Source organism: Pristiophorus japonicus, chromosome 1 (assembly GCF_044704955.1).
Source record: "Pristiophorus japonicus isolate sPriJap1 chromosome 1, sPriJap1.hap1, whole genome shotgun sequence".
Lineage (NCBI taxonomy): Eukaryota > Metazoa > Chordata > Chondrichthyes > Pristiophoridae > Pristiophorus > Pristiophorus japonicus.
The window spans coordinates 476,971,172-476,993,055 of NC_091977.1; the positions used below are offsets into that span (position 1 = coordinate 476,971,172).

The window sequence follows — 21,884 nt, forward strand, 5'->3', positions numbered from 1 at the left end:
AGGCAGCACGACCAAGTAGGGCAGCTTGCAAGGTCTTTAAATTCATAATGCACAGCTTGCAAAAAATCTGCGAGCCTGATAAGAAGTCAAAGCTACACTCTTGTGATTGTTAGTCACACGCGTTTTCCAGGCTGTAAAGAGTAGCTGGCGGTTCACAGTCTCACAGCGCTGCAGCATGGGCTGGTACTGAAGACGCACAGGCCACTCCATGAGGCCAGATGCATCAACATGCGCTGGGAAAACAATCATCACACAGAAGCATCTTTGCAGCTTCCCTTCGATAGCTCAGTTGGTAGAGCGGAGGACTGTAGTGACAATATACAGCAAGATTATCCTTAGGTTGCTGGTTCAATTGCGGCTCGAAGGAGCTGGTGTTCTTTTGGATTAAGCAGCAATTCACTCAAACCACCACTTTATGGTGCATCATGTTGCCCTGAAGACGCAGGACACCACTTTTCTCGTCTCAAACCTTAATGCACTCTGCGTCCACCTTCACACAGTTGTTATGCTTGAGCATTTGTGTCTGCTCACCAGCAGAGAGTGCCATTGAGCAGCAACACTTCAAAGCACTCAGCACTCCCTTTCAGGCAAAACTAGTTGGCTATCAGTCAGACAGCGCTCTCGCCTGCTCCCTCGCACACAGGGCGGCCGCTACTTGCCGGTCACCTCGCTTCCCTTCCGTGGTCTCGTGCTCTTCTCGGCTTCTTTCTTCGTTACTGTGGCTTCCCGTCCTGCTGTTGCTCGCTCGATGCTGCTCCGCAATGTCGATTGGATACAATGCATTGAAGGAGTGGGCCAATCCTCAAATAGGTTTTCTCTGATGGTCGTTGAGCAGCTTGGAGACGAGTGCGAAAAGGCGACTGAGAAGCAAACGAGGGTCAACTGCAAGAAGCTACTGGGGAATTAGCTCAAATGGTAGAACGCTTGCTTCGCATGTGAGTGGTAGCGGGATCGATGCCCGCATTCTCCACTCTGCTTTTGGCTCAGGGCAATTCTCCAGAAAGAAACGTGATCTCACGTGTCACTCACTGAGTTCACGCCAGATGGGTCAAAGCCCAGCAAACCATTTTCTGCCATGTCATAAGCAAGACTTCTTGATTTTTGCAAAGATGGATATATGAGGTGAGAGAAGCCAAAAGAATTTGTACAGTACATTCAAAAGCAGTTCAGTATGTTTAGCTGCAGTCAGCAATCCCATACATTACATTTGGGTGCTGACGGCAGTTCCGTTCTATACATTGCCTTGCTTTTCAGATCAAGTACAATACGGGATACCTTGTAGTACATTCAACAAAATTACATTACATGTGTCACTATACAGTACACGGAATGGGTGACGGTACGTTTACATTCTTTTCTTTTCAACGTGCATTACGAAACAGACCTTACATTGTACATGGCACTACATAGGTGTTTGCAGATCATGGTGCTCCATGTACACAAAAAAGAAGTTGCAAGTACAGCCCGAGGGGAGTTGTGTACTGATTCCTGCCCCCGGGTTTACCGTGGCAGAAGGCCTTTAAACTGTGGCCCTTCCCCACCGTGCCTTTGCGGCGACTGTACCAATTTTAAGTGCGTCCCTCAGCACGTAATCCTGGATCTTGGATTGCGCCAGTCTGCAACACGCAGACGTGGGCAGCAACACTTCAAAGCACTCAGCACTCCCTTTCAGGCAAAACAAGTTGGCTATCAGTCAGACAGCGCTCTCGCCTGCTCCCTCACACACAGGGCGGCCGCTACTTGCCGGTCACCTCGCTTCCCTTCCGTGGTCTCGTGCTCTTCTCGGCATCTTTCTTCGTTACTGTGGCTTCCCGTCCTGCTGTTGCTCGCTCGATGCTGCTCCGCAATGTCGATTGGATACAATGCATTGAAGGAGTGGGCCAATCCTCAAATCGGTTTTCTCTGATGGTCGTGGAGCAGCTTGGAGACGAGTGGGAAAACGCGACTGAGAAGCAAACGAGGGCAACCTGCAAGAAGTTGCTGGGGAATTAGCTCAAATGTTAGAGCGCTCGTTTAGCATGTGAGAGGTAGCGGGATCGATGCCCGCGTTCTCCACTCTGCTTTAGGCTCAGGGCAATTCTCCAGAAAGAAACGTGGTCTCACGTTTCACTGAGTTCGCGCCAGATGGGCCAAAGCACAGCAAACTTTTTTCTGCCATGTCATAAGCAAGACTTCTTGATTTTTGCAAAGGTGGATATATGAAGTGAAAGAAGCTAAAAGAACGACTTTTTAGCACTGATTCCTTTTCTGAGCATTTGACTCAGGACCTTCGATTGAGCAGACTGATACGCTGCCTGCTGCACGAAGAAGGCACTTGCCATGCAAGCCGCCAGGCAGCACGACCAAGTAGGGCAGCTTGCAAGGTCTTTAAATTCATAATGCACAGCTTGCAAAAAATCTGCGAGCCTGATAAGAAGTCAAAGCTACACTCTTGTGATTGTTAGTCACACGCGTTTTCCAGGCTGTAAAGAGTAGCTGGCGGTTCACAGTCTCACAGCGCTGCAGCATGGGCTGGTACTGAAGACGCACAGGCCACTCCATGAGGCCAGATGCGTCAAAATGCGCTGGGAAAACAATCATCACACAGAAGCATCTTTGCAGCTTCCCTTCGATAGCTCAGTTGGTAGAGCGGAGGACTGTAGTGACAATATGCAGCAAGATTATCCTTAGGTTGCTGGTTCAATTGCGGCTCGAAGGAGCTGGTGTTCTTTTGGATCAAGCAGCAATTCACTCAAACCACCACTTTATGGTGCATCATGTTGCCCTGAAGACGCAGGACACCACTTTTCTCGTCTCAAACATTAATGCACTCTGCGTCCACCTTCACACAGCTGTTATGCTTGAGCATTTGTGTCTGCTCACCAGCAGAGAGTGCCATTGAGCAGCAACACTTCAAAGCACTCAGCACTCCCTTTCAGGCAAAACAAGTTGGCTATCAGTCAGACAGCGCTCTCGCCTGCTCCATCACACACAGGGCGGCCGCTACTTGCCGGTCACCTCGCTTCCCTTCCGTGGTCTCGTGCTCTTCTCGGCTTCTTTCTTCGTTACTGTGGCTTCCCGTCCTGCTGTTGCTCGCTCGATGCTGCTCCGCAATGTCGATTGGATACAATGCATTGAAGGAGTGGGCCAATCCTCAAATAGGTTTTCTCTGATGGTCGTTGAGCAGCTTGGAGACGAGTGCGAAAAGGCGACTGAGAAGCAAACGAGGGTCAACTGCAAGAAGCTACTGGGGAATTAGCTCAAATGGTAGAGCGCTTGCTTCGCATGTGAGAGGTAGCGGGATCGATGCCCGCATTCTCCACTCTGCTTTTGGCTCAGGGCAATTCTCCAGAAAGAAACGTGATCTCACGTGTCACTCACTGAGTTCACGCCAGATGGGTCAAAGCCCAGCAAACCATTTTCTGCCATGTCATAAGCAAGACTTCTTGATTTTTGCAAAGATGGATATATGAGGTGAGAGAAGCCAAAAGAATTTGTACAGTACATTCAAAAGCAGTTCAGTATGTTTAGCTGCAGTCAGCAATCCCATACATTACATTTGGGTGCTGACGGCAGTTCCGTTCTATACATTGCCTTGCTTTTCAGATCAAGTACAATACGGGATACCTTGTAGTACATTCAACAAAATTACATTACATGTGTCACTATACAGTACACGGAATGGGTGACGGTACGTTTACATTTTTTTCTTTTCAACGTGCATTACGAAACAGACCTTACATTGTACATGGCACTTCATAGGTGTTTGCAGATCATGGTGCTCCATGTACACAAAAAAGAAGTTGCAAGTACAGCCCGAGGGGAGTTGTGTACTGATTCCTGCCCCCGGGTTTACCGTGGCAGAAGGCCTTTAAACTGTGGCCCTTCCCCACCGTGCCTTTGCGGCGACTGTACCAATTTTAAGTGCGTCCCTCAGCACGTAATCCTGGATCTTGGATTGCGCCAGTCTGCAACACGCAGACGTGGGCAGCAACACTTCAAAGCACTCAGCACTCCCTTTCAGGCAAAACAAGTTGGCTATCAGTCAGACAGCGCTCTCGCCTGCTCCCTCACACACAGGGCGGCCGCTACTTGCCGGTCACCTCGCTTCCCTTCCGTGGTCTCGTGCTCTTCTCGGCTTCTTTCTTCGTTACTGTGGCTTCCCGTCCTGCTGTTGCTCGCTCGATGCTGCTCCGCAATGTCGATTGGATACAATGCATTGAAGGAGTGGGCCAATCCTCAAATCGGTTTTCTCTGATGGTCGTGGAGCAGCTTGGAGACGAGTGCGAAAAGGCGACTGAGAAGCAAAGGAGGGTCAACTGCAAGAAGCTACTGGGGAATTAGCTCAAATGGTAGAGTGCTTGCTTCGCATGTGAGAGGTAGCGGGATCGATGCCCGCATTCTCCACTCTGCTTTTGGCTCAGGGCAATTCTCCAGAAAGAAACGTGATCTCACGTGTCACTCACTCAGTTCACGCCAGATGGGCCAAAGCCCAGCAAACCATTTTCTGCCATGTCATAAGCAAGACTTCTTGATTTTTGCAAAGATGGATATATGAGGTGAGAGAAGCCAAAATAATTTGTACAGTACATTCAAAAGCAGTTCAGTATGTTTAGCTGCGGTCAGCAATCCCATACATTACATTTGGGTGCTGACGGCAGTTCCGTTCTATACATTGCCTTGCTTTTCAGATCAAGTACAATACGGGATACCTTGTAGTACATTCAACAAAATTACATTACATGTGTCACTATACAGTACACGGAATGGGTGACGGTACGTTTACATTTTTTTCTTTTCAACGTGCATTACGAAACAGACCTTACATTGTACATGGCACTACATAGGTGTTTGCAGATCATGGTGCTCCATGTACACGAAAAAGAAGTTGCAAGTACAGCCCGAGAGGAGTTGTGTACTGATTCCTGCCCCCGGGTTTACCGTGGCAGAAGGCCTTTAAACTGTGGCCCTTCCCCACCGTGCCTTTGCGGCGACTGTACCAATTTTAAGTGCGTCCCTCAGCACGTAATCCTGGATCTTGGATTGCGCCAGTCTGCAACACGCAGACGTGGGCAGCAACACTTCAAAGCACTCAGCACTCCCTTTCAGGCAAAACAAGTTGGCTATCAGTCAGACAGCGCTCTCGCCTGCTCCCTCACACACAGGGCGGCCGCTACTTGCCGGTCACCTCGCTTCCCTTCCGTGGTCTCGTGCTCTTCTCGGCTTCTTTCTTCGTTACTGTGGCTTCCCGTCCTGCTGTTGCTCGCTCGATGCTGCTCCGCAATGTCGATTGGATACAATGCATTGAAGGAGTGGGCCAATCCTCAAATAGGTTTTCTCTGATGGTCGTGGAGCAGCTTGGAGACGAGTGGGAAAACGCGACTGAGAAGCAAACGAGGGCAACCTGCAAGAAGTTGCTGGGGAATTAGCTCAAATGTTAGAGCGCTCGTTTAGCATGTGAGAGGGAGCGGGATCGATGCCCGCATTCTCCACTCTGCTTTTGGCTCAGGGCAATTCTCCAGAAAGAAACGTGGTCTCACGTGTCACTGAGTTCACGCCAGATGGGCCAAAGCACAGCAAACTTTTTTCTGCCATGTCATAAGCAAGACTTCTTGATTTTTGCAAAGGTGGATATATGAAGTGAAAGAAGCTAAAAGAACGACTTTTTAGCACTGATTCTTTTTCTGAGCATTTAACTCAGGACCTTCGATTGAGCAGACTGATACGCTGCCTGCTGCACGAAGAAGGCACTTGCCATGCAAGCCGCCAGGCAGCACGACCAAGTAGGGCAGCTTGCAAGGTCTTTAAATTCATAATGCACAGCTTGCAAAAAATCTGCGAGCCTGATAAGAAGTCAAAGCTACACTCTTGTGATTGTTAGTCACACGCGTTTTCCAGGCTGTAAAGAGTAGCTGGTGGTTCACAGTCTCACAGCGCTGCAGCATGGGCTGGTACTGAAGACGCACAGGCCACTCCATGAGGCCAGATGCGTCAACATGCGCTGGGAAAACAATCATCACACAGAAGCATCTTTGCAGCTTCCCTTCGATAGCTCAGTTGGTAGAGCGGAGGACTGTAGTGACAATATGCAGCAAGATTATCCTTAGGTTGCTGGTTCAATTCCGGCTTGAAGGAGCTGGTGTTCTTTTGGATTAAGCAGCAATTCACTCAAACCAGCACTCTTCACTTCATGGTGCATCATGTTGCCCTGAAGACGCAGGACACCACTTTTCTCGTCTCAAACCTTAATGCACTCTGCATCCACCTTCACACAGCTGTTATGCTTGAGCATTTGTGTCTGCTCACCAGCAGAGAGTGCCATTGAGCAGCAACACTTCAAAGCACTCAGCACTCCCTTTCAGGCAAAACAAGTTGGCTATCAGTCAGACAGCGCTCTCGCCTGCTCCCTCAAACACAGGGCGGCCGCTACTTGCCGGTCACCTCGCTTCCCTTCCGTGGTCTCGTGCTCTTCTCGGCTTCTTTCTTCGTTACTTTGGCTTCGCGTCCTGCTGTTGCTCGCTCGCTGCTGCTCCGCAATGTCGATTGGATACAAGGAGTGGGCCAGTCCTCAAATAGGTTTTCTCTGATGGTCGTGGAGCTTCTTGGAGACGAGTGCGAAAAGGCGACTGAGAAGCAAACGAGGGCAACCTGCAAAAAGCTGCTGGGGAATTAGCTCAAATGGTAGAGCGCTCGCTTAGCATGTGAGAGGTAGCGGGATCGATGCCCGCATTCTCCACTCTGCTTTTGGCTCAGGGCAATTCTCCAGAAAGAAACGTGGTCTCACGTGTCACTCACTGAGTTCACGACAGATGGGCCAAAGCCCAGCAAACCATTTTCTGCCATGTCATAAGCAAGACTTCTTGATTTTTGCAAAGATGGATATATGAGGTGAGAAAAGCCAAAAGAATTTGTACAGTACATTCAAAAGCAGTTCAGTATGTTTAGCTGCGGTCAGCAATCCCATACATTACATTTGGGTGCTGACGGCAGTTCCGTTCTATACATTTCCTTGCTTTTCAGATCAAGTACAATACGGGATACCTTGTAGTACATTCAACAAAATTACATTACATGTGTCACTATACAGTACACGGAATGGGTGACGGTACGTTTACATTTTTTTCTTTTCAACGTGCATTACGAAACAGACCTTACATTGTACATGGCACTACATAGGTGTTTGCAGATCATGGTGCTCCATGTACACGAAAAAGAAGTTGCAAGTACAGCCCGAGGGGAGTTGTGTACTGATTCCTGCCCCCGGGTTTACCGTGGCAGAAGGCCTTTAAACTGTGGCCCTTCCCCACCGTGCCTTTGCGGCGACTGTACCAATTTTAAGTGCGTCCCTCAGCACGTAATCCTGGATCTTGGATTGCGCCAGTCTGCAACACGCAGACGTGGGCAGCAACACTTCAAAGCACTCAGCACTCCCTTTCAGGCAAAACAAGTTGGCTATCAGTCAGACAGCGCTCTCGCCTGCTCCCTCACACACAGGGCGGCCGCTACTTGCCGGTCACCTCGCTTCCCTTCCGTGGTCTTGTGCTCTTCTCGGCTTCTTTCTTCGTTACTTTGGCTTCGCGTCCTGCTGTTGCTCGCTCGCTGCTGCTCCGCAATGTCGATTGGATCCAATGCATTGAAGGAGTGGGCCAATCCTCAAATAGGTTTTCTCTGATGGTCGTGGAGCAGCTTGGAGTCGAGTGCGAAAAGGCGACTGAGAAGCAAACGAGGGTCAACTGCAAGAAGCTACTGGGGAATTAGCTCAAATGGTAGAGCGCTTGCTTCGCATGTGAGAGGTAGCGGGATCGATGCCCGCATTCTCCACTCTGCTTTTGGCTCAGGGCAATTCTCCAGAAAGAAACGTGATCTCACGTGTCACTCACTGAGTTCACGGCAGATGGGCCAAAGCCCAGCAAACCATTTTCTGCCATGTCATAAGCAAGACTTCTTGATTTTTGCAAAGATGGATATATGAGGTGAGAGAAGCCAAAAGAATTTGTACAGTACATTCAAAAGCAGTTCAGTATGTTTAGCTGCGGTCAGCAATCCCATACATTACATTTGGGTGCTGACGGCAGTTCCGTTCTATACATTTCCTTGCTTTTCAGATCAAGTACAATACGGGATACCTTGTAGTACATTCAACAAAATTACATTACATGTGTCACTATACAGTACACGGAATGGGTGACGGTACGTTTACATTTTTTTCTTTTCAACGTGCATTACGAAACAGACCTTACATTGTACATGGCACTACATAGGTGTTTGCAGATCATGGTGCTCCATGTACACGAAAAAGAAGTTGCAAGTACAGCCCGAGGGGAGTTGTGTACTGATTCCTGCCCCCGGGTTTACCGTGGCAGAAGGCCTTTAAACTGTGGCCCTTCCCCACCGTGCCTTTGCGGCGACTGTACCAATTTTAAGTGCGTCCCTCAGCACGTAATCCTGGATCTTGGATTGCGCCAGTCTGCAACACGCAGACGTGGGCAGCAACACTTCAAAGCACTCAGCACTCCCTTTCAGGCAAAACAAGTTGGCTATCAGTCAGACAGCGCTCTCGCCTGCTCCCTCACACACAGGGCGGCCGCGACTTGCCGGTCACCTCGCTTCCCTTCCGCGGTCTCGTGCTCTTCTCGACTTCTTTCTTTGTTACTGTGGCTTCGCGTCCTGCTGTTGCTCGCTCGCTGCTGCTCCGCAATGTCGATTGGATACAAGGAGTGGGCCAGTCCTCAAATAGGTTTTCTCTGATGGTCGTGGAGCAGCTTGGAGACGAGTGGGAAAAGGCGACTGAGAAGCAAACGAGGGCTACCTGCAAGAAGTTGCTGGGGAATTAGCTCAAATGTTAGAGCGCTCGTTTCGCATGTGAGAGGTAGCGGGATCGATGCCCGCATTCTCCACTCTGCTTTTGGCTCAGGGCAATTCTCCAGAAAGAAACGTGGTCTCACGTTTCACTGAGTTCACGGCAGATGGGCCAAAGCACAGCAAACTTTTTTCTGCCATGTCATAAGCAAGACTTCTTGATTTTTGCAAAGGTGGATATATGAAGTGAAAGAAGCTAAAAGAACGACTTTTTAGCACTAATTCTTTTTCTGAGCATTTAACTCAGGACCTTCGATTGAGCAGACTGATACGCTGCCTGCTGCACGAAGAAGGCACTTGCCATGCAAGCCGCCAGGCAGCACGACCAAGTAGGGCAGCTTGCAAGGTCTTTAAATTCATAATGCACAGCTTGCAAAAAATCTGCGAGCCTGATAAGAAGTCAAAGCTACACTCTTGTGATTGTTAGTCACACGCGTTTTCCAGGCTGTAAAGAGTAGCTGGCGGTTCACAGTCTCACAGCGCTGCAGCATGGGCTGGTACTGAAGACGCACAGGCCACTCCATGAGGCCAGATGCATCAACATGCGCTGGGAAAACAATCATCACACAGAAGCATCTTTGCAGCTTCCCTTCGATAGCTCAGTTGGTAGAGCGGAGGACTGTAGTGACAATATACAGCAAGATTATCCTTAGGTTGCTGGTTCAATTGCGGCTCGAAGGAGCTGGTGTTCTTTTGGATTAAGCAGCAATTCACTCAAACCACCACTTTATGGTGCATCATGTTGCCCTGAAGACGCAGGACACCACTTTTCTCGTCTCAAACCTTAATGCACTCTGCGTCCACCTTCACACAGTTGTTATGCTTGAGCATTTGTGTCTGCTCACCAGCAGAGAGTGCCATTGAGCAGCAACACTTCAAAGCACTCAGCACTCCCTTTCAGGCAAAACTAGTTGGCTATCAGTCAGACAGCGCTCTCGCCTGCTCCCTCGCACACAGGGCGGCCGCTACTTGCCGGTCACCTCGCTTCCCTTCCGTGGTCTCGTGCTCTTCTCGGCTTCTTTCTTCGTTACTGTGGCTTCCCGTCCTGCTGTTGCTCGCTCGATGCTGCTCCGCAATGTCGATTGGATACAATGCATTGAAGGAGTGGGCCAATCCTCAAATAGGTTTTCTCTGATGGTCGTTGAGCAGCTTGGAGACGAGTGCGAAAAGGCGACTGAGAAGCAAACGAGGGTCAACTGCAAGAAGCTACTGGGGAATTAGCTCAAATGGTAGAACGCTTGCTTCGCATGTGAGTGGTAGCGGGATCGATGCCCGCATTCTCCACTCTGCTTTTGGCTCAGGGCAATTCTCCAGAAAGAAACGTGATCTCACGTGTCACTCACTGAGTTCACGCCAGATGGGTCAAAGCCCAGCAAACCATTTTCTGCCATGTCATAAGCAAGACTTCTTGATTTTTGCAAAGATGGATATATGAGGTGAGAGAAGCCAAAAGAATTTGTACAGTACATTCAAAAGCAGTTCAGTATGTTTAGCTGCAGTCAGCAATCCCATACATTACATTTGGGTGCTGACGGCAGTTCCGTTCTATACATTGCCTTGCTTTTCAGATCAAGTACAATACGGGATACCTTGTAGTACATTCAACAAAATTACATTACATGTGTCACTATACAGTACACGGAATGGGTGACGGTACGTTTACATTCTTTTCTTTTCAACGTGCATTACGAAACAGACCTTACATTGTACATGGCACTACATAGGTGTTTGCAGATCATGGTGCTCCATGTACACAAAAAAGAAGTTGCAAGTACAGCCCGAGGGGAGTTGTGTACTGATTCCTGCCCCCGGGTTTACCGTGGCAGAAGGCCTTTAAACTGTGGCCCTTCCCCACCGTGCCTTTGCGGCGACTGTACCAATTTTAAGTGCGTCCCTCAGCACGTAATCCTGGATCTTGGATTGCGCCAGTCTGCAACACGCAGACGTGGGCAGCAACACTTCAAAGCACTCAGCACTCCCTTTCAGGCAAAACAAGTTGGCTATCAGTCAGACAGCGCTCTCGCCTGCTCCCTCACACACAGGGCGGCCGCTACTTGCCGGTCACCTCGCTTCCCTTCCGTGGTCTCGTGCTCTTCTCGGCATCTTTCTTCGTTACTGTGGCTTCCCGTCCTGCTGTTGCTCGCTCGATGCTGCTCCGCAATGTCGATTGGATACAATGCATTGAAGGAGTGGGCCAATCCTCAAATCGGTTTTCTCTGATGGTCGTGGAGCAGCTTGGAGACGAGTGGGAAAACGCGACTGAGAAGCAAACGAGGGCAACCTGCAAGAAGTTGCTGGGGAATTAGCTCAAATGTTAGAGCGCTCGTTTAGCATGTGAGAGGTAGCGGGATCGATGCCCGCGTTCTCCACTCTGCTTTAGGCTCAGGGCAATTCTCCAGAAAGAAACGTGGTCTCACGTTTCACTGAGTTCGCGCCAGATGGGCCAAAGCACAGCAAACTTTTTTCTGCCATGTCATAAGCAAGACTTCTTGATTTTTGCAAAGGTGGATATATGAAGTGAAAGAAGCTAAAAGAACGACTTTTTAGCACTGATTCCTTTTCTGAGCATTTGACTCAGGACCTTCGATTGAGCAGACTGATACGCTGCCTGCTGCACGAAGAAGGCACTTGCCATGCAAGCCGCCAGGCAGCACGACCAAGTAGGGCAGCTTGCAAGGTCTTTAAATTCATAATGCACAGCTTGCAAAAAATCTGCGAGCCTGATAAGAAGTCAAAGCTACACTCTTGTGATTGTTAGTCACACGCGTTTTCCAGGCTGTAAAGAGTAGCTGGCGGTTCACAGTCTCACAGCGCTGCAGCATGGGCTGGTACTGAAGACGCACAGGCCACTCCATGAGGCCAGATGCGTCAAAATGCGCTGGGAAAACAATCATCACACAGAAGCATCTTTGCAGCTTCCCTTCGATAGCTCAGTTGGTAGAGCGGAGGACTGTAGTGACAATATGCAGCAAGATTATCCTTAGGTTGCTGGTTCAATTGCGGCTCGAAGGAGCTGGTGTTCTTTTGGATCAAGCAGCAATTCACTCAAACCACCACTTTATGGTGCATCATGTTGCCCTGAAGACGCAGGACACCACTTTTCTCGTCTCAAACATTAATGCACTCTGCGTCCACCTTCACACAGCTGTTATGCTTGAGCATTTGTGTCTGCTCACCAGCAGAGAGTGCCATTGAGCAGCAACACTTCAAAGCACTCAGCACTCCCTTTCAGGCAAAACAAGTTGGCTATCAGTCAGACAGCGCTCTCGCCTGCTCCATCACACACAGGGCGGCCGCTACTTGCCGGTCACCTCGCTTCCCTTCCGTGGTCTCGTGCTCTTCTCGGCTTCTTTCTTCGTTACTGTGGCTTCCCGTCCTGCTGTTGCTCGCTCGATGCTGCTCCGCAATGTCGATTGGATACAATGCATTGAAGGAGTGGGCCAATCCTCAAATAGGTTTTCTCTGATGGTCGTTGAGCAGCTTGGAGACGAGTGCGAAAAGGCGACTGAGAAGCAAACGAGGGTCAACTGCAAGAAGCTACTGGGGAATTAGCTCAAATGGTAGAGCGCTTGCTTCGCATGTGAGAGGTAGCGGGATCGATGCCCGCATTCTCCACTCTGCTTTTGGCTCAGGGCAATTCTCCAGAAAGAAACGTGATCTCACGTGTCACTCACTGAGTTCACGCCAGATGGGTCAAAGCCCAGCAAACCATTTTCTGCCATGTCATAAGCAAGACTTCTTGATTTTTGCAAAGATGGATATATGAGGTGAGAGAAGCCAAAAGAATTTGTACAGTACATTCAAAAGCAGTTCAGTATGTTTAGCTGCAGTCAGCAATCCCATACATTACATTTGGGTGCTGACGGCAGTTCCGTTCTATACATTGCCTTGCTTTTCAGATCAAGTACAATACGGGATACCTTGTAGTACATTCAACAAAATTACATTACATGTGTCACTATACAGTACACGGAATGGGTGACGGTACGTTTACATTTTTTTCTTTTCAACGTGCATTACGAAACAGACCTTACATTGTACATGGCACTACATAGGTGTTTGCAGATCATGGTGCTCCATGTACACGAAAAAGAAGTTGCAAGTACAGCCCGAGAGGAGTTGTGTACTGATTCCTGCCCCCGGGTTTACCGTGGCAGAAGGCCTTTAAACTGTGGCCCTTCCCCACCGTGCCTTTGCGGCGACTGTACCAATTTTAAGTGCGTCCCTCAGCACGTAATCCTGGATCTTGGATTGCGCCAGTCTGCAACACGCAGACGTGGGCAGCAACACTTCAAAGCACTCAGCACTCCCTTTCAGGCAAAACAAGTTGGCTATCAGTCAGACAGCGCTCTCGCCTGCTCCCTCACACACAGGGCGGCCGCTACTTGCCGGTCACCTCGCTTCCCTTCCGTGGTCTCGTGCTCTTCTCGGCTTCTTTCTTCGTTACTGTGGCTTCCCGTCCTGCTGTTGCTCGCTCGATGCTGCTCCGCAATGTCGATTGGATACAATGCATTGAAGGAGTGGGCCAATCCTCAAATCGGTTTTCTCTGATGGTCGTGGAGCAGCTTGGAGACGAGTGCGAAAAGGCGACTGAGAAGCAAAGGAGGGTCAACTGCAAGAAGCTACTGGGGAATTAGCTCAAATGGTAGAGCGCTTGCTTCGCATGTGAGAGGTAGCGGGATCGATGCCCGCATTCTCCACTCTGCTTTTGGCTCAGGGCAATTCTCCAGAAAGAAACGTGATCTCACGTGTCACTCACTGAGTTCACGGCAGATGGGCCAAAGCCCAGCAAACCATTTTCTGCCATGTCATAAGCAAGACTTCTTGATTTTTGCAAAGATGGATATATGAGGTGAGAGAAGCCAAAATAATTTGTACAGTACATTCAAAAGCAGTTCAGTATGTTTAGCTGCGGTCAGCAATCCCATACATTACATTTGGGTGCTGACGGCAGTTCCGTTCTATACATTGCCTTGCTTTTCAGATCAAGTACAATACGGGATACCTTGTAGTACATTCAACAAAATTACATTACATGTGTCACTATACAGTACACGGAATGGGTGACGGTACGTTTACATTTTTTTCTTTTCAACGTGCATTACGAAACAGACCTTACATTGTACATGGCACTACATAGGTGTTTGCAGATCATGGTGCTCCATGTACACGAAAAAGAAGTTGCAAGTACAGCCCGAGAGGAGTTGTGTACTGATTCCTGCCCCCGGGTTTACCGTGGCAGAAGGCCTTTAAACTGTGGCCCTTCCCCACCGTGCCTTTGCGGCGACTGTACCAATTTTAAGTGCGTCCCTCAGCACGTAATCCTGGATCTTGGATTGCGCCAGTCTGCAACACGCAGACGTGGGCAGCAACACTTCAAAGCACTCAGCACTCCCTTTCAGGCAAAACAAGTTGGCTATCAGTCAGACAGCGCTCTCGCCTGCTCCCTCACACACAGGGCGGCCGCTACTTGCCGGTCACCTCGCTTCCCTTCCGTGGTCTCGTGCTCTTCTCGGCTTCTTTCTTCGTTACTGTGGCTTCCCGTCCTGCTGTTGCTCGCTCGATGCTGCTCCGCAATGTCGATTGGATACAATGCATTGAAGGAGTGGGCCAATCCTCAAATAGGTTTTCTCTGATGGTCGTGGAGCAGCTTGGAGACGAGTGGGAAAACGCGACTGAGAAGCAAACGAGGGCAACCTGCAAGAAGTTGCTGGGGAATTAGCTCAAATGTTAGAGCGCTCGTTTAGCATGTGAGAGGGAGCGGGATCGATGCCCGCATTCTCCACTCTGCTTTTGGCTCAGGGCAATTCTCCAGAAAGAAACGTGGTCTCACGTGTCACTGAGTTCACGCCAGATGGGCCAAAGCACAGCAAACTTTTTTCTGCCATGTCATAAGCAAGACTTCTTGATTTTTGCAAAGGTGGATATATGAAGTGAAAGAAGCTAAAAGAACGACTTTTTAGCACTGATTCTTTTTCTGAGCATTTAACTCAGGACCTTCGATTGAGCAGACTGATACGCTGCCTGCTGCACGAAGAAGGCACTTGCCATGCAAGCCGCCAGGCAGCACGACCAAGTAGGGCAGCTTGCAAGGTCTTTAAATTCATAATGCACAGCTTGCAAAAAATCTGCGAGCCTGATAAGAAGTCAAAGCTACACTCTTGTGATTGTTAGTCACACGCGTTTTCCAGGCTGTAAAGAGTAGCTGGTGGTTCACAGTCTCACAGCGCTGCAGCATGGGCTGGTACTGAAGACGCACAGGCCACTCCATGAGGCCAGATGCGTCAACATGCGCTGGGAAAACAATCATCACACAGAAGCATCTTTGCAGCTTCCCTTCGATAGCTCAGTTGGTAGAGCGGAGGACTGTAGTGACAATATGCAGCAAGATTATCCTTAGGTTGCTGGTTCAATTCCGGCTTGAAGGAGCTGGTGTTCTTTTGGATTAAGCAGCAATTCACTCAAACCAGCACTCTTCACTTCATGGTGCATCATGTTGCCCTGAAGACGCAGGACACCACTTTTCTCGTCTCAAACCTTAATGCACTCTGCATCCACCTTCACACAGCTGTTATGCTTGAGCATTTGTGTCTGCTCACCAGCAGAGAGTGCCATTGAGCAGCAACACTTCAAAGCACTCAGCACTCCCTTTCAGGCAAAACAAGTTGGCTATCAGTCAGACAGCGCTCTCGCCTGCTCCCTCAAACACAGGGCGGCCGCTACTTGCCGGTCACCTCGCTTCCCTTCCGTGGTCTCGTGCTCTTCTCGGCTTCTTTCTTCGTTACTTTGGCTTCGCGTCCTGCTGTTGCTCGCTCGCTGCTGCTCCGCAATGTCGATTGGATACAAGGAGTGGGCCAGTCCTCAAATAGGTTTTCTCTGATGGTCGTGGAGCAGCTTGGAGACGAGTGCGAAAAGGCGACTGAGAAGCAAAGGAGGGTCAACTGCAAGAAGCTACTGGGGAATTAGCTCAAATGGTAGAGCGCTTGCTTCGCATGTGAGAGGTAGCGGGATCGATGCCCGCATTCTCCACTCTGCTTTTGGCTCAGGGCAATTCTCCAGAAAGAAACGTGATCTCACGTGTCACTCACTCAGTTCACGCCAGATGGGCCAAAGCCCAGCAAACCATTTTCTGCCATGTCATAAGCAAGACTTCTTGATTTTTGCAAAGATGGATATATGAGGTGAGAGAAGCCAAAAGAATTTGTACAGTACATTCAAAAGCAGTTCAGTATGTTTAGCTGCGGTCAGCAATCCCATACATTACATTTGGGTGCTGACGGCAGTTCCGTTCTATACATTGCCTTGCTTTTCAGATCAAGTACAATACGGGATACCTTGTAGTACATTCAACAAAATTACATTACATGTGTCACTATACAGTACACGGAATGGGTGACGGTACGTTTACATTTTTTTCTTTTCAACGTGCATTACGAATCAGACCTTACATTGTACATGGCACTACATAGGTGTTTGCAGATCATGGTGCTCCATGTACACGAAAAAGAAGTTGCAAGTACAGCCCGAGAGGAGTTGTGTACTGATTCCTGCCCCCGGGTTTACCGTGGCAGAAGGCCTTTAAACTGTGGCCCTTCCCCACCGTGCCTTTGCGGCGACTGTACCAATTTTAAGTGCGTCCCTCAGCACGTAATCCTGGATCTTGGATTGCGCCAGTCTGCAACACGCAGACGTGGGCAGCAACACTTCAAAGCACTCAGCACTCCCTTTCAGGCAAAACAAGTTGGCTATCAGTCAGACAGCGCTCTCGCCTGCTCCCTCACACACAGGGCGGCCGCTACTTGCCGGTCACCTCGCTTCCCTTCCGTGGTCTCGTGCTCTTCTCGGCTTCTTTCTTCGTTACTGTGGCTTCCCGTCCTGCTGTTGCTCGCTCGATGCTGCTCCGCAATGTCGATTGGATACAATGCATTGAAGGAGTGGGCCAATCCTCAAATCGGTTTTCTCTGATGGTCGTGGAGCAGCTTGGAGACGAGTGCGAAAAGGCGACTGAGAAGCAAAGGAGGGTCAACTGCAAGAAGCTACTGGGGAATTAGCTCAAATGGTAGAGCGCTTGCTTCGCATGTGAGAGGTAGCGGGATCGATGCCCGCATTCTCCACTCTGCTTTTGGCTCAGGGCAATTCTCCAGAAAGAAACGTGATCTCACGTGTCACTCACTCAGTTCACGCCAGATGGGCCAAAGCCCAGCAAACCATTTTCTGCCATGTCATAAGCAAGACTTCTTGATTTTTGCAAAGATGGATATATGAGGTGAGAGAAGCCAAAATAATTTGTACAGTACATTCAAAAGCAGTTCAGTATGTTTAGCTGCGGTCAGCAATCCCATACATTACATTTGGGTGCTGACGGCAGTTCCGTTCTATACATTGCCTTGCTTTTCAGATCAAGTACAATACGGGATACCTTGTAGTACATTCAACAAAATTACATTACATGTGTCACTATACAGTACACGGAATGGGTGACGGTACGTTTACATTTTTTTCTTTTCAACGTGCATTACGAAACAGACCTTACATTGTACATGGCACTACATAGGTGTTTGCAGATCATGGTGCTCCATGTACACGAAAAAGAAGTTGCAAGTACAGCCCGAGAGGAGTTGTGTACTGATTCCTGCCCCCGGGTTTACCGTGGCAGAAGGCCTTTAAACTGTGGCCCTTCCCCACCGTGCCTTTGCGGCGACTGTACCAATTTTAAGTGCGTCCCTCAGCACGTAATCCTGGATCTTGGATTGCGCCAGTCTGCAACACGCAGACGTGGGCAGCAACACTTCAAAGCACTCAGCACTCCCTTTCAGGCAAAACAAGTTGGCTATCAGTCAGACAGCGCTCTCGCCTGCTCCCTCACACACAGGGCGGCCGCTACTTGCCGGTCACCTCGCTTCCCTTCCGTGGTCTCGTGCTCTTCTCGGCTTCTTTCTTCGTTACTGTGGCTTCCCGTCCTGCTGTTGCTCGCTCGATGCTGCTCCGCAATGTCGATTGGATACAATGCATTGAAGGAGTGGGCCAATCCTCAAATAGGTTTTCTCTGATGGTCGTGGAGCAGCTTGGAGACGAGTGGGAAAACGCGACTGAGAAGCAAACGAGGGCAACCTGCAAGAAGCTGCTGGGGAATTAGCTCAAATGGTAGAGCGCTCGTTTAGCATGTGAGAGGGAGCGGGATCGATGCCCGCATTCTCCACTCTGCTTTTGGCTCAGGGCAATTCTCCAGAAAGAAACGTGGTCTCACGTGTCACTGAGTTCACGCCAGATGGGCCAAAGCACAGCAAACTTTTTTCTGCCATGTCATAAGCAAGACTTCTTGATTTTTGCAAAGGTGGATATATGAAGTGAAAGAAGCTAAAAGAACGACTTTTTAGCACTGATTCTTTTTCTGAGCATTTAACTCAGGACCTTCGATTGAGCAGACTGATACGCTGCCTGCTGCACGAAGAAGGCACTTGCCATGCAAGCCGCCAGGCAGCACGACCAAGTAGGGCAGCTTGCAAGGTCTTTAAATTCATAATGCACAGCTTGCAAAAAATCTGCGAGCCTGATAAGAAGTCAAAGCTACACTCTTGTGATTGTTAGTCACACGCGTTTTCCAGGCTGTAAAGAGTAGCTGGTGGTTCACAGTCTCACAGCGCTGCAGCATGGGCTGGTACTGAAGACGCACAGGCCACTCCATGAGGCCAGATGCGTCAACATGCGCTGGGAAAACAATCATCACACAGAAGCATCTTTGCAGCTTCCCTTCGATAGCTCAGTTGGTAGAGCGGAGGACTGTAGTGACAATATGCAGCAAGATTATCCTTAGGTTGCTGGTTCAATTCCGGCTTGAAGGAGCTGGTGTTCTTTTGGATTAAGCAGCAATTCACTCAAACCAGCACTCTTCACTTTATGGTGCATCATGTTGCCCTGAAGACGCAGGACACCACTTTTCTCGTCTCAAACCTTAATGCACTCTGCATCCACCTTCACACAGCTGTTATGCTTGAGCATTTGTGTCTGCTCACCAGCAGAGAGTGCCATTGAGCAGCAACACTTCAAAGCACTCAGCACTCCCTTTCAGGCAAAACAAGTTGGCTATCAGTCAGACAGCGCTCTCGCCTGCTCCCTCACACACAGGGCGGCCGCTACTTGCCGGTCACCTCGCTTCCCTTCCGTGGTCTCGTGCTCTTCTCGGCTTCTTTCTTCGTTACTGTGGCTTCCCGTCCTGCTGTTGCTCGCTCGATGCTGCTCCGCAATGTCGATTGGATACAATGCATTGAAGGAGTGGGCCAATCCTCAAATAGGTTTTCTCTGATGGTCGTGGAGCAGCTTGGAGACGAGTGCGAAAAGGCGACTGAGAAGCAAAGGATGGTCAACTGTCAGAAGCTACTGGGGAATTAGCTCAAATGGTAGAGGGCTTGCTTCGCATGTGAGAGGTAGCGGGATCGATGCCCGCATTCTCCACTCTGCTTTTGGCTCAGGGCAATTCTCCAGAAAGAAACGTGATCTCACGTGTCACTCACTGAGTTCACGGCAGATGGGCCAAAGCCCAGCAAACCATTTTCTGCCATGTCATAAGCAAGACTTCTTGATTTTTGCAAAGATGGATATATGAGGTGAGAGAAGCCAAAAGAATTTGTACAGTACATTCAAAAGCAGTTCAGTATGTTTAGCTGCGGTCAGCAATCCCATACATTACATTTGGGTGCTGACGGCAGTTCCGTTCTATACATTTCCTTGCTTTTCAGATCAAGTACAATACGGGATACCTTGTAGTACATTCAACAAAATTACATTACATGTGTCACCATACAGTACACGGAATGGGTGACGGTACGTTTACATTTTTTTCTTTTCAACGTGCATTACGAAACAGACCTTACATTGTACATGGCACTACATAGGTGTTTGCAGATCATGGTGCTCCATGTACACGAAAAAGAAGTTGCAAGTACAGCCCGAGGGGAGTTGTGTACTGATTCCTGCCCCCGGGTTTACCGTGGCAGAAGGCCTTTAAACTGTGGCCCTTCCCCACCGTGCCTTTGCGGCGACTGTACCAATTTTAAGTGCGTCCCTCAGCACGTAATCCTGGATCTTGGATTGCGCCAGTCTGCAACACGCAGACGTGGGCAGCAACACTTCAAAGCACTCAGCACTCCCTTTCAGGCAAAACAAGTTGGCTATCAGTCAGACAGCGCTCTCGCCTGCTCCCTCACACACAGGGCGGCCGCTACTTGCCGGTCACCTCGCTTCCCTTCCGTGGTCTCGTGCTCTTCTCGGCTTCTTTCTTCGTTACTGTGGCTTCCCGTCCTGCTGTTGCTCGCTCGATGCTGCTCCGCAATGTCGATTGGATACAATGCATTGAAGGAGTGGGCCAATCCTCAAATAGGTTTTCTCTGATGGTCGTGGAGCAGCTTGCAGACGAGTGCGAAAAGGCGACTGAGAAGCAAACGAGGGTCAACTGCAAGAAGCCACTGGGGAATTAGCTCAAATGGTAGAGCGCTTGCTTCGCATGTGAGAGGTAGCGGGATCGATGCCCGCATTCTCCACTCTGCTTTTGGCTCAGGGCAATTCTCCAGAAAGAAACGTGATCTCACGTGTCACTCACTCAGTTCACGCCAGATGGGCCAAAGCCCAGCAAACCATTTTCTGCCATGTCATAAGCAAGACTTCTTGATTTTTGCAAAGATGGATATATGAGGTGAGAGAAGCCAAAAGAATTTGTACAGTACATTCAAAAGCAGTTCAGTATGTTTAGCTGCGGTCAGCAATCCCATACATTACATTTGGGTGCTGACGGCAGTTCCGTTCTATACATTTCCTTGCTTTTCAGATCAAGTACAATACGGGATACCTTGTAGTACATTCAACAAAATTACATTACATGTGTCACTATACAGTACACGGAATGGGTGACGGTACGTTTACATTTTTTTCTTTTCAACGTGCATTACGAAACAGACCTTACATTGTACATGGCACTACATAGGTGTTTGCAGATCATGGTGCTCCATGTACACGAAAAAGAAGTTGCAAGTACAGCCCGAGGGGAGTTGTGTACTGATTCCTGCCCCCGGATTTACCGTGGCAGAAGGCCTTTAAACCGTGGCCCTTCCCCACCGTGCCTTTGCGGCGACTGTACCAATTTTAAGTGCGTCCCTCAGCACGTAATCCTGGATCTTGGATTGCGCCAGTCTGCAACACGCAGACGTGGGCAGCAACACTTCAAAGCACTCAGCACTCCCTTTCAGGCAAAACAAGTTGGCTATCAGTCAGACAGCGCTCTCGCCTGCTCCCTCACACACAGGGCGGCCGCTACTTGCCGGTCACCTCGCTTCCCTTCCGTGGTCTCGTGCTCTTCTCGGCTTCTTTCTTCGTTACTGTGGCTTCGCGTCCTGCTGTTGCTCGCTCGCTGCTGCTCCGCAATGTCGATTGGATACAAGGAGTGGGCTAGTCCTCAAATAGGTTTTCTCTGATGGTCGTGGAGCAGCTTGGAGACGAGTGCGAAAAGGCGACTGAGAAGCAAACGAGGGTCAACTGCAAGAAGCTACTGGGGAATTAACTCAAATGGTAGAGCGCTTGCTTAGCATGTGAGAGGTAGTGGGATCGATGCCCGCATTCTCCACTCTGCTTTTGGCTCAGGGCAATTCCCCAGAAAGAAACGTGATCTCACGTGTCACTCACTGAGTTCACGGCAGATGGGCCAAAGCCCAGCAAACCATTTTCTGCCATGTCATAAGCAAGACTTCTTGATTTTTGCAAAGATGGATATATGAGGTGAGAGAAGCCAAAAGAATTTGTACAGTACTTTCAAAAGCAGTTCAGTATGTTTTGCTGCGGTCAGCAATCCCATACATTACATTTGGGTGCTGACGGCAGTTCCGGTCTATACATTTCCTTGCTTTTCAGATCAAGTACAATACGGGATACCTTGTAGTACATTCAACAAAATTACATTACATGTGTCACTATACAGTACACGGAATGGGTGACGGTACGTTTACATTTTTTTCTTTTCAACGTGCATTACGAAACAGACCTTACATTGTACATGGCAC

The 21,884-nt window shown here is 49.2% G+C and overlaps 7 non-coding genes across 7 annotated transcripts; all 7 read left to right on the plus strand.

Annotated features, from left to right (window-relative positions):
• The first annotated feature begins 274 nt into the window (after positions 1 to 274).
• trnay-gua (transfer RNA tyrosine (anticodon GUA)) lies at positions 275 to 367 on the plus strand. Its single transcript has 2 exons — positions 275 to 311; positions 332 to 367. It is a non-coding gene; the product is annotated as a tRNA-Tyr (tRNA).
• Positions 368 to 2,605: 2,238 nt separating this feature from the next.
• On the plus strand, positions 2,606 to 2,698 carry trnay-gua (transfer RNA tyrosine (anticodon GUA)). The gene is made up of 2 exons: positions 2,606 to 2,642; positions 2,663 to 2,698. It is a non-coding gene; the product is annotated as a tRNA-Tyr (tRNA).
• Positions 2,699 to 6,021: 3,323 nt separating this feature from the next.
• Positions 6,022 to 6,114, plus strand: trnay-gua (transfer RNA tyrosine (anticodon GUA)). The gene is made up of 2 exons: positions 6,022 to 6,058; positions 6,079 to 6,114. It is a non-coding gene; the product is annotated as a tRNA-Tyr (tRNA).
• A 3,312-nt stretch (positions 6,115 to 9,426) lies between these two features.
• Positions 9,427 to 9,519, plus strand: trnay-gua (transfer RNA tyrosine (anticodon GUA)). Its single transcript has 2 exons — positions 9,427 to 9,463; positions 9,484 to 9,519. It is a non-coding gene; the product is annotated as a tRNA-Tyr (tRNA).
• Positions 9,520 to 11,757: 2,238 nt separating this feature from the next.
• Positions 11,758 to 11,850, plus strand: trnay-gua (transfer RNA tyrosine (anticodon GUA)). Its single transcript has 2 exons — positions 11,758 to 11,794; positions 11,815 to 11,850. It is a non-coding gene; the product is annotated as a tRNA-Tyr (tRNA).
• A 3,323-nt stretch (positions 11,851 to 15,173) lies between these two features.
• On the plus strand, positions 15,174 to 15,266 carry trnay-gua (transfer RNA tyrosine (anticodon GUA)). Its single transcript has 2 exons — positions 15,174 to 15,210; positions 15,231 to 15,266. It is a non-coding gene; the product is annotated as a tRNA-Tyr (tRNA).
• A 3,321-nt stretch (positions 15,267 to 18,587) lies between these two features.
• On the plus strand, positions 18,588 to 18,680 carry trnay-gua (transfer RNA tyrosine (anticodon GUA)). Its single transcript has 2 exons — positions 18,588 to 18,624; positions 18,645 to 18,680. It is a non-coding gene; the product is annotated as a tRNA-Tyr (tRNA).
• The last annotated feature ends 3,204 nt before the right edge of the window (positions 18,681 to 21,884 follow it).